At 38.4% G+C, this 13088-nt stretch overlaps 1 pseudogene; it reads left to right on the top strand.

Annotated features, from left to right (window-relative positions):
- The first annotated feature begins 1150 nt into the window (after nt 1–1150).
- Ubxn2a-ps1 (UBX domain protein 2A, pseudogene 1) lies at nt 1151–2079 on the top strand (annotated as a pseudogene).
- Nucleotides 2080–13088: the final 11009 nt, after the last annotated feature.

Raw genomic sequence — 13088 nt, 5'->3', positions numbered from 1 at the left:
CCTAAGTTCTCCATATCTTTAAATGAGTCACTTCATTTTTATACTCTCATCATCAAAATGTACCTGTTTGTTGATTCTCCCAGCAGCTACCCTCCCAGAACTGAGGATATCCCCACAGAATAAACTGAAGTCAGGCATTTGCCACTGATTGGAAAGGCTCTGTTCTGTATGGAATGTTTTTCCTTTAGTTATTATGACCTTTGAAGTTTTCAGATGCCTTTAAAATTTGGTTTTAGCAAGTGACCAGACATTAGACATTTTTTAGGGATATTGGTCCATTATGAATAACTCCATCTGTATCCTGGGGAAAAAAAGTAATGTGTTCTCTGAAGTTTCCTTTTTTATTTGAGTTTTAGACTAGACTGAGGATCACTGGTCTAGAGGAACATTGAACATGTATATTTAGGACATGTGCCAGGTATGTTGCAGTAGCAAAGTAATAAGAGACATTTTCATATCCACCAGTATGGGATTGAATACATTGTAGTATATTCATAAAACATAGTGGTGTTTAGACATCAAAATTTAGCAATAAACATATACATCTAAAGAGGAATATAACACACAAAACACATACCAAGTCTTCAAAAGTAATGCTTCCTGATGAAGGTAAAGACTAAAACTAAACATGGCACTAGATTTTTAAAAACTCACAAAATGATATATAAACACTTCTGGAGATCTATTGCATAAAATCATTGAGTCAAAATATTGTACTATATACTTGAAAATTGATAGAAAATTGCATTTTAAATCTCATTGCAGTGGTTTACCTTACTGTGTGCTGGCTGTAAGTTCTCTTCCAAGGTCAATTCATGGGGAGGCTTAGAAGTAGAAGAAAGGAAAGGGGGAAATGATGTAATTATATTTTAATTTCAACAAAATTAAAATAAATAACTTAAAACAATTAATGTGATGGTTAATGTTGACTGTCAACTTGATAGCATCTGGATTCAACTATGATACATATGAAGGTTCATAGGAATATTTCCTGAAAGGATTAACTGAGAGAGAAGAGCTTCCCAGAGTGTAGACTATGTAGACCCAGATATAAGGTGACTAAAGGATCTTTTGAAATAGTGTCTTTCACAGGGCCCATATTTGTGTTTAGCAATGACCTTGAACACAGGATCATCCTTTGATTCCCAGTAGCACAAAGAGAATGAAAGAAGTAGATAATCTTGACAGTATAAAAGAAGAATGGGTTTGTGAAACAGGACCTCCTGACAATCAACCCCTCAATGATAATCCACAAAAGGACTGTGAATATTTTGTTGACAGCCTTTTTGAGGAAGCAGAGAAGGCTGGTGCCAAATGCTTGTCCCCCACTGAACAGAAGAAACAGGTAGATGTAAATATAAAATTGTGGAAAAATGGATTCACTGTCAATGATGATTTTAGAAGTTACTCTGATGGTGCAAGTCAGCAGTTTCTGAACTCCATCAAAAAGGGGGAATTACCTTCAGAATTACAGGGAGTTTTTGATAAAGATGAGGTGGATGTTAAAGTTGAAGATAAAAAAAAATGAAGTATGTATGTCTACAAAGCCTGTGTTCCAACCCTTCTCAGGACAGGGCCACAGACTAGGAAGTGCTACACCAAGAATCATTTCTAAAGCAAAGAGTATTGAAGTTGACAATAAAAGCACTTTGTCTGCTGTTTCACTGAACAACTTGGAACCCATCACCAGGATCCAGATCTGGTTAGCCAACGGGGAAAGGACTGTCCAAAGATTTAACATTTCTCATAGGGTGAGCCACATCAAAGACTTCATTGAAAAATACCAAGGAACTCAGAGAAGCCCTCCCTTTGCCCTGGCAACAGCTCTTCCTTTCCTCAGATTTCTGGATGAGACGCTCACATTGGAAGAAGCAGACTTGCAGAATGCTGTAATCATTCAGAGACTCCAAAAAACTGCCGAACCTTTTAGAAAACTCTGATAATTTTTATTTTTGAGAGACTGAGAGAAATGATGGTTGGCATCAGACATGCTGAAGTGGGAGATAGAAGTCAGTATGACCAAAGTTGTGGTTTGAGGGCTTCTTAATCCCTTATGAGGGGTTCAAACATCACAAGCTAAGAGAGAGACATGACTGTAACCCAGAGTCAGTACACTTTTCTCAACAGGCTATTCAGAAAAAATACCTATTTTCAAATATGAGCTAACCCATATTTATTAAATAGCTGTATCACTAATCTTAATGTGGTCTAAGTTAGCAGAGTAGTCAGTTAGCTAACTCAACATCAGCACTCAAGTATTTTGAAACAGCAGATATTTATATAAATGTTAGCTAACTCAGTTTTAAATAGCAATACATTAAAATACTATACATGACATATTAAAGCATCAATGTAATTATTATATTGCCTGTGCTTCATCCTCGGAGCTTTCCAGGTTTTTTTGTTTTGTTTTGTTTTGTTTTTTCTCCCCAGAGCTGGGGACGGAACCCAGGGCCTTGCGCTTGCTAGGAAAGCGCTCTACCACTGAGCTAAATCCCCAACCCCCAGCTTTCCAGTTTTTATTCTGTGATGGCAAGAGATACTCAAATATTCATTTGGCAACAGTATCCAAGATGTATACTCTTCTAGGAATAAAATTGTGTAGCTTAATGAAATATTAATATTAATCTGTCCACACAGTTTTCTATACTTTCTATAAGTAATTTTATGGGCTGGGAACGTAGTTCAGTGGTAGAGAGCATATGCCACGAATACATGAGACTCTGGGTTCCTTCAATCCCTAGCAGTAAAAAAATATCTTTTAAATTTGTAATGTAAAAGCACACACAAAAAAAATTGACCAAAGCCGGGTGGTAGTGGCAGAGCATGCCTTTAATTCCAGCATTTCTGAGGCAGAGGCAGGAGGATCTCTGAGTTCAAGGACAGCCTGTCTTACAGAGCTAACTTCCAGGATTACATAGAGAAACCCTGTCTAGAAAAAAAAATCAAAGTTTTCAGATCTTTACTCATTTAAAATCAACTCTGAAACTGCCTGCAGCGGTGCGTGCCCTGCAGCTCCAGCTCACACCAAGCCGAGAGGGAAGGAGCACAGGCGTTCGTGTCAGCCTGAGCAACATAGCAAACCCTGTGATAGTAACAACTTTCACACCCTGAGAGCTGGCTCAGCATTTAAGGGCACTGGGTGTCCTTTCTGTAAATGTAGATTCAATTTCAGCTCACAGGTGGTCATGCACAGCCATCTGAAACTCCTGCTAAAAAATATTCAACTCCCTCTTCTGACCTCTGTGGGCACTGCACTCAAGTTATACATAGGCGTACATGCAGACAAAGCATCATGCATATTATATTTTTAAAAATTAAACTAAATGATAATTTTCCAAAGGATGGAAAGATTTATCTAGAAAGGTAGCATTGTATTTCCTTTTCTCTAAAAATGTAATGTCTGACTTCATGAAGACAAGGATTCTCAACTGTTTCTGCATTATCACGTAGCTTATGGTCTCTTATGAAGACAGCAGTTTTCATTTGTGGGAATAAAAAAGACATGTAACTATATGATTAGGAAAGACAGTTTGACAAAGGATCATTTAGGAGTCCTTCCCAAAGGGCCAATACCTGGCCAAACATGGGAGTTCACATTGGAACTTAAAAAGCTGAGGCAGAAGGATTACCATGAGGTCAAGACCAGCTTGGGCTACAGAATGAGAGTCTGTTAAAATAAAGTCTATTCCTGCCTCTGTCACAAGCATTGTGTGTCATTGAGATGGGTGCCAACTGCACTTGGAATCTCGAGTGACACAGAGGTGTTTAGTGTAAATGCAGGAGTTCTAGGCCCGAGTCCACCCTATATGCTCCACCCAAGTAGTTTCCACACTTCAGCTTTATCCTCCTCCCAAGTTTACTCAGGCTGTCCCTCTTTAAGCTAAACTACTCCTGGCATAACCTGTGCCTTGCCTCCCATCCACAGATGAGGCAGGGCTGGAAAGTGAATGAGGTTTTAGGTAAGACTCAGGAATAACGGGAGGGAGCCTATGTACACACCTAGATGTCCTTCCTTTCAGCCCTTTCTTCTGCAGTCCCGTCTTAACGATGCTTTCTTCCCTAGCTCCCAGTCTTCCATATGCTGGACTTTGTATTTTGGGTGGCCCATGGAATAGAGAATGACAGGGAGCACCTTCATTTGCCCTTATCTAGAAAATCAGCAGGTATAGGATAGAAAATTAAATATCTGTCCATAACGTTTACACATCACTATCAGAGCCCTTTTTAGCAATATAAATAATTTCCTAACAAAAAGGGGATAGTAAAATCAATGGTTTTATTTTTCAGATATAAGCAGAAACTTTTGATTGTTAACATGTTCAGGAATCTCTAAGGAAATGTTTCATAATAGGCCTATCCTGAAACCTTCCTATTTACATAGTTATAACTGATAAATGGTTCTCTGTATTCTTATGAGGAGCCTCTCACAAGAATGTCTCTTGTGTATGTACAAATAAAGCCTCCATCTCTAATTAACCAGAAGGTACAGTGGGGGTTTCTTGTATGTAGAGCACATGCCAGGGAGATGTTCCAGTAGGAAGGACTGTCATCAGCAATAACTTGCATTTTTTTTAAACTGTGAAAATGTTTGTGTAAATAATGTTCTCAAAGATTTCCTTAAAGATAATCATCTGATGAATCTTTTTACTTGAAAATTCAAAAGTTGTAAAGTTGCTAATGTGTAGACTCCTTATTGCAGGTTGATTCTGAGAATAAACTGCCAAGGGAAGTGAAAAAAAAAAGGTGACTAAAGGAATAAGCTGATTATTTTTTGTTGTTTTTCACTGTGGGGAATGATGAAACACTGAATGACTATATTATGAATGGAAGAAGTTCTAAGTAAATGTGTATTGTTTGAGCCTGATTTCTGGTAAGCATATCTGCTTGGTGGCTACTGCTGTTACCATCACTTACTGTGTTTAGAATTCTTCTTCTTCAGACTTCCAATGTACACTGAACATTGAAGGCTCTCCAGGTCTCTGCCAGACCTTCCTTGCTAGATTGGTGCTGCTGAGTAATGCTTGTAGACTGAGAAACTCATGGGTTCCCAGATTCTCCAGGATGCAGATGGCCATTGTGGGACTACTGAACCCCTACCGTGTAAGCCAACATAATAAAGCCTCTTGAAATATATACTAATTTTATCAGTTCTCGTCCTCACCAGAACTCTGACTAATATATCTGTCAAGTAAAAATTGTAAAAATAAAATGCTAATGACATACTTCCAAAACCAATCTGCAGATTTAATGATAACTCCCTCAAACTTCCAAACATTTTAAGCTTCAAAACCTAAAAGACGTAGATGAATTTCTAAATTTATCCAAACCACTGAAATTAAACGATGGAGAAGTTAACAACCATAACAAACAAAACCATAACAAATGAGGGGATTGAAAGTGTAATGAAAAGCCTTCCAGATGAAAAGGGGCCAGCACCAGACGGATTCACCACAGAATTCTCCCAGACATTCAAAGATCTACAGTGAACCCTTCTTAAACTATTCAAAACAACAACAACGAAAGGAAAGGGAAAGAAACAGATGAATACTCCCAAACTCCTTCCATGAAGCAGCATCACTGTAATGACAAACTCATGACATAACAGTAAAAAAAACAAAAAGAGCCAAAGACCACCTAACAAAACAATCAATACTAGACATGAAAAGTTCTTTTTTTGAGTTATAGGTCAGGCTCTCCAGGGGTCTCAAAACATGTAGCCTATTGCTATTGCTCTAGGTTGTCACCAAGAAGTGGATGCTAAGTCCCTATTGCTGTAGACACAATGCACTTTAGACACAGTGCTCAGAGACTCCTGAGCTGGAACTGACCTGAGTGCCTCCTCATTAAGTACCAGTTTTCATGGCAATAGAAAGTGGCATGCTAACTTCCATAGGAGGGAAGCAAACTTCATTCCCAGCAATGAAGTCCATGAACCTCCAAAAACAACAGGAATGACAGAATAACTCTAAGGTTGCAGCAGTGAAGTTGAAGACCTAATCAACAAGAGAGAAATCATGCCTGGTACTGGAAACCTAGCAAACTTTTCAAGGGTAGTGAAGTCCTGGATCTTAGAGGAGAGCCTACAACCACTTCACTAAACCGGCATAATCTCTAACAAAAGTGTAAACATCTATTCTTATACTCACAAATAATTGTACTTAATGCTTACCCCTATTCAACCAAAATTCCCTTTGCAACAGAGCCCACAGCTGATCAAATGAAATTATGAAGCCCAGTCCCATTGGATACATTTACAAAACACTCTGGCACCTAAGGCTGAAGGAGCACTATGGATCAGAAATATTGTAAGAGCCAGAGAATCAGTGAGTTTGCTGTGAGATCTTGTCTCCTAGAGATATCAGAAGCTACATGTATAATTTCTCACCAACATGACTGCTGAAACATGAGCTGAACAAGGAAGACAGCAATAGGCATGTCGAAGTAGATGGGAGTAAGCCCATGAGGCCTCAACTCTACACAAAGAGCTAGAGGCAACTAGGGACTGCTCAGAGTGGGAGAAATAGTCTTCTGCCCGGAAAGGCATATCATTTGCTTATACAATACCAACTGTTCAACTCTGAATGCATACATATAAATAACATTATACAGACTGGTAGGATATATATATACATATATATATATATATATATATGTGTGTGTGTGTGTGTGTGTGTGTGCGTGCGTGTGTGTGTGTAAAGCAATTAATGAAAAAGAGGCTATACGTGTAAAAGAGAGTAAGGAAAGGTATGTGGGAGACTTTGGAGGCATGGGAGAAATAATGTAATTATAATCTCAAACATAAAATAAAAATAGCAAGTCGTAAATTTTCATACGTTTGCTTTTGTTTGCCCTTCCTTCCTGCCCCTTCATCCAAAGAAAATTTAGTTCAAATATAACCTCTTTGATGAAATACTCTGTCATTCCCACAAGTAGACTCAGTATCTCCATGTAACCCATGCCTATGGTTTCCATCCCTGACACCTTACTCTAGCATTAAACACAACCTACCTCAAAAATGTATTTGCAAGTAAATGAATGGAGCTGGGTATCATGTTAAACAAATAGAGCCAGACTTATGAAAAGAAAATGAAAGTAGAAGAGGAATTAACAGAAAATAAGGCAGTCAGTGGGACTGGAGGGACATAGAATTTGGGTAATGGAGGCACACGTTTAAACGAAAAACCCAACATACATGTATAAAAATGATAATAAGCACCACTCTTCAGCTAATGTACATTAATAAAATTTATTTGTGGATATTACTTGTTTCATACAAAAAATATGAAAAGAAGGCCCTCCTATCCTGGTAGTTAATCTGCTAGATTCAGCTGGAGTAGAGTATTTGTAGACAAGGTCTGGGCAGGAACGTTTTTAAAACCTCAGTCATTCTAAAGCACAGCCCAGATGAAAAGTACTTCTTTTGGTTTGAACTCTGTGCAAAAATTCCTCAAGGTTGAGTCAAGATGGCATTTGTTTCTTGCTTCCAGCAAAAGAAATAACAAAAAGCTTGTGCCTTCTCCTGTATTAGCCTAGAAAAACACCTGTGATGCTGCTGGTAATACTAAACTATAGCCATGCATTTCATAAGACTATTAAGGAACAAAAGGAAGTCACTAGATCCTTGAAGGTCTGGTCTTTGCAGAGAGAACCCCTGGGTTTGGGGTTTTGACTGCTTTGCATATAGCATCACCTTGCACAAAGTGATGAATTAGATGTAGAAAATCAACTTTAGGTTATTCTCTATGGACAGAAACTTCACATACTACTGTGTGTCATTTTCTTAGTTGAGTGTGATAGGTAATTTAACGTGTCAGCTCAGCTTGGTACCTTGTGGTACCTTGATTTTGGTTACCACCCTCGATGTTACTATAAGGTTGTGATTTAGATGTGATTTACAGTTCATTACAATAGTCAGTGACAACATTTCCTTTGAAGGTCTATGGAAAATTAAGGAATTCTGCCTCTAGTTCCCTTTAAATTTAACCGTGAAGCATCAGCTTATTTGGATTCCAACCTGCTGATCAGCTGGATTCTCTACGTGCCAGTCCCTAAACATCATGTAAACCAATTCTTTAAACATCCTCACCCCCAATACATATAGTATTTCTCTAGAATATTTCTTTCAAGGGAAATGTATTTTTTTCCTGTAACAAACCACACTGATTGATTATTAACATGCGACCCTTTTAATAGTTCATTCATTTATCTAGTAACTCCCAGGCAAGTTTATTCACTTAGGAAGTTTTCCCTTTTTTGTATGATTGTATGTTCTAAATAGAAATTGTCGTTTGCCTAAATCTACTTCATGATTTAACTAAAAAGAAAGACAAGGAGTTGTTCACATATTAGTTCCATGCCCAAAGGTAGTTAACATCTGCACCCAATAGATTCTGATAATATTTCAACACTGGCTTTTATTCATTCTAACTGCCATTGTCTCTGTCCTGCCCTAACCTTCATAGGTGCCTCTTTATCCCTTGTATCAGTGCCAACTCAAGCTATCTTTCAGTCCTCTGCTTCTCTCTCAAAGATTTAGGCATGGTCTTTGAGACTCGTGTGTCCTCAAGCACACGGGAGTCCATACCTCTTTTAGCTGTTGCTACTTTTCTAAACTACTGTGTCTAATTCCTGGCTTGTATCTACTGGTTTTAGACTTTCAGGATGACAATGTAGTAAAGGAAGATCCTTGTTGCCTGAACTTTCCTAGTGAGATGTAAATGAATGTCTGTCCACTCCAGATAAGGTAAAATGTCAAATCAAAGAAACAATTCCATCCAAGACTACATTGGTGAAGCAGTGAATTCATGGGGATTACTTAACGAGCATAGGTGAAAGGTTACTTACAGAAGTGTGGGATCTTGAAAGAGCTGATTTTTTTTTACATCAACATGGCTACTAAATACTGGATTTATGGAGCCCCCTCCCCCTTTCTTAATCTTCTACCTCCAATGTAGTAGGCACCTCTGGAGCCCACATGAACGTTGGGATAGATGGAACACAGAAAGGATGTGACATTACTTCTTTCTATGGTGTAATGTTAAAAGCCTAATCCTGTGAGGGTAATACTGGTGGCTGTTATTTCAAAAAGGTAATATTATGACTTGCATAGAGGACAGCATTCAACAAGGTTTTGCCTTTCCTTGGGTTTCACATTCATTTTGCTCCCAGAACCATGTTGTTCCTTGCACTTTAGAGAGCTTGACACAGATGTATGATTGTTTTTGTTCATTAAGAGATGGATGTTGGATTGTTATATCACAGTAGTACTTATTTATGCTCAGTAACATTTTAACTGGCTATGAGCCTTTGCAGGAACTGGTGCCCATTACAAAAAGATGCTTTCTGACCATGTTAGAGAGCAGCAATAATCTTTGTGCTTGGACACAAATTCTTAGACGGTAATTAGGCAATTTGACAAGCATATAATTTCCATTAACCAAAGCAGTAGTTTTTCCACTAAGGCCTACGACACCACTCCCATCCCAGCTACAGTTCATTGTCTTGCAGTACCAAACATTGGGGCTCCTCATGTGGAGAAGGCCTTAAATCTAATTGGAAATTGTTTGTACCCTCAAACAATTATGCCATTATTACACCAGCAATCATATCTTGGCATGCTGATAACATCAAAAGGCTATCTGTAGTTGAGAAGAAATGTTGGTGACTATTCCCTAGCAGCCTGCATAGCATTTATGTCTTCTACAATTTACAGATACCAGCCAGCAAAAAAGAGCTTCCAGCTTCCCCAGCTTAATTTCTCCGTGTCCTGCAACCACAGCATATGGTGTGGCATCTTTGTCAATGATGTCTTCCTGTTTAGTTCTTCTATGAGACCAGTCTTGGTGACAATATATAATGTAGCAGAGCTCAGAAGCAAGCTGGACATATAATTATAATTCATGGAGATGCAGCACACTTGTGGCATTAAAAATTTTCATTTAGCAACCTTGTCTCTGGGACTGCCTTTTCCCATCTGTGCAGGGCATCGTATGTGCTTACACGCCTTAGGTTTTACATTTCTAGGCACAGGGTATTAGGTTTTTCTCACTCACCTAGTCAGCCATGAATGGGATACCTGATTTTAGCTCTCTAGAATCTATACTTTGGCATCAGATGGAAATGATGTGCTTAATCCTGTAGGATCTTGAGCCCCCAGAGAAGGGAGATGCTAACGGGGTGAGGTGGGAATGGATTGTTAGGTGAGGGAGCACCCTCTTAGAGGCAAAGGGGAGAGGGAATGGGATAAGGAATCATGCAGGCAAATGAATGGAACTAGAAAATATCCTGAGTGAGGTAACTCAGACCCAAAAGTACATGTGTGGTATGTTCTCACTAAAAAGTGGATATTAGCCAAAAGGGGGAAAAATCCAAGTAGAGAATACCCAAGATACAGTCCACAGAACTCAGCAACAATTACCTACAACTTTCCTCACTGGAGCCGCAACCATTCTTCATGACCTTCCCTACTTATACATCATTAGACATCAACAAAGTCTTCAGAGTATTTTCATACCTCAAGGCAGCTAGATCTGATATGATAGCAAAGGGGAACAGGTAAAATGATAAAATGCCTTTTCCTGCTTCAGTTGAGTCTGAAAGACTACATGCTGGTACTATAGCAGGTCTTTGTTTCTCCACTGACCACACCTGGCTGCTAAAGTGTACTTGGATGAGTGAACAATCACTACCTGTAGGAGAGAAACATATACAAGCTACTCTGGGGAAATAGTTGCACAACCTTATGCCAAATTAAATCCTTTTCACAACTCTATTCTCATGTCTATCCATTGGTAGCCATTGCTGAAAAACACAACCTTTTCTGGCATCCACCAAAGCCAACATATTCTGCACACTAATACGGAGAATGATCCATCCACAATTCAATGCCTAGAGTGGCTTCCATGTATAAAGTCCCCTACCTCTGTAGCAACTGCCACAATTGGAGTTAACCGCTATCTGTTTGGTGAACTGTTGTTCCCTGATAAAGCACCAATGGCAACCCCAAAAGAAATTCTATTCAAGTCCAGTTTGCTGTACCACTGAGTTCATTGAGCTTACTTCCCACAGCAGGGGTCAGGGTTTATGTACAGGCATGTAAACAAGCCCTAAACATCTGTATAAGCAAGAAGTCAAATTCTAGCATGGGTGAAAACCACTTAAAAGCCTCACAAATGAAGTCACACTCTCCTATATATTCTATCTTACTCTGAGACCAAGTGCACCTAAGTAGGGTTGTGTGTACCTGGGCAGAAACGGGGTGGGAAGTGGCTGGACTATCAGGTGAGTGTCTGATCACAATAACCCTTTTCTGTAAGGGAATTTTAATAGGATAATCTCATATCTCATGAAAATATTCATGCTTAATTTGAATATAATATGTTCACAGTCATGCCATGTCTTAGAGATCAATGCACCATGACAATCCCTAAATATATCTGGAGGTTCCTTTGGTCTCTCTATTTAGGGCTCAGTCAAGTTATACATAGGACACAATGAAGAAGCAGGTTACAAATTCCTTGATTCGATTCTGGTGGATTAATATGCACTCTCAAGTAGGTGGAACAAAAATTCAATTTATATACATAATCTCACATTTTTTGCAATAAGGGAAAATTTTTGTTCTGGAGAACTGTGTTAAGGATCTCTTGCACATACCTACAGGGAAGCTATATTTGAGACCCATGTACAGAAGGAGCTAAGAACAAAGTCAATAGGGCTTATTTGAAGAGGTGTGCATTATAGGACACAGGATATGACAACAATGTATACACCTGGTATCAGGACACTAAAATATTAGAGCACACATCCAGAGAAACCACTTTTTAAAGAAAGCATCAGCCTTCCATAATAATAGTGAAAGTGACTTGGAATTTTATAATCAAATCTTGCAGCATGAAGATTTAGATAGGCAAAGAAATGCTGTCTTGGTTCTTGGGTTTCTGGGTTTCTTAGTTCTTGGTATGCCTACAACCCACTCTAAGTTAATGAATAGAGTAAATGATCATTTTACGTATCAACTTAACTTTGAGTACATCCGTCACAATTTATATGAACCTTAGGAAACCATTGCAAAGGCTAGAAAGATGGTTCAGCAGTTAAGAGGACTGACTGATCTTCCAGAGGTCTTCAATTCACAGCAACCACATGGTGACTCACAACCATTTGTAATGGGATCCAATGCCCACTTATGCTGTGTTTGAAGACAGCTACAGTGTACTCATATATATATATATATATATATATATATATATATGTATATATATACACATATAATATATATATTATATATACATAATAAAGAAAGAAAAGAAAACTATTGAAATTAATGTGGGGAAGAAATATACCACTCCAAAGATTGCCTAATTTAGGAGAAGAGTAATTGATTTGGAAAACACTTGATGAATTTTTTCTCAAAGAGAAAAAGTAAGCCGTTAAAAGAAAGGACTGGAGAACAATCGTGATTTGGAATAATTTCTTGTTATATTGTCCTTTACTAGAACATTTGTGTTTTATTTTCATATAAATTTTTATTATTAAAGTAAGTGACATGTGAAAAGATAAACCATATTTATAGATTGAAACACCAAATACTTTAAAGATGACAGTTCTACCCATACTGATATGCACATGTAATATAGCCTCCACCAAATTCCAAAGGTCTTATTTTTCCTTTTTAAAATTGATTAGTCAATTTTAACGCACTGGGTCCTATCATGCCCATATGCACATGGCTGTAAGGGCATCCACTGGAACATGGAAAATCTACCAGTGGCTGTACTCCTATGTGGTCAATATCTCCTCTGCGAAGGGGCATCTTGGGAGCTCTTTCTGATTTCATGATGCAGTTTGGAACTGTCTTGATCTTGTGCGAATGTTGGGCAGGTAAACATGGTGCTTTGATTTCACAAGAACACTACACGTATCGGATCCAGATAAAGGCATTTCACAGCACCCCTATGTTCTCTCACTCTTCCATTCTTTCCAACCCCTCTTCCAAGATATTCACAAGGAAGTTAATTATATGTCCTGTCCCAAATCTTACTGAACACTCTGTCATTTTTCTTATCACTTTGAGCAGTAATGGA

Source organism: Rattus norvegicus, chromosome X (assembly GCF_021556685.1).
Source record: "Rattus norvegicus strain SHRSP/BbbUtx chromosome X, alternate assembly SHRSP_T2T, whole genome shotgun sequence".
NCBI classification, from domain to species: domain Eukaryota; kingdom Metazoa; phylum Chordata; class Mammalia; order Rodentia; family Muridae; genus Rattus; species Rattus norvegicus.
Note: the sequence above shows the minus strand (reverse complement) of the source record. Positions and strands in the feature narration are given on the sequence as shown.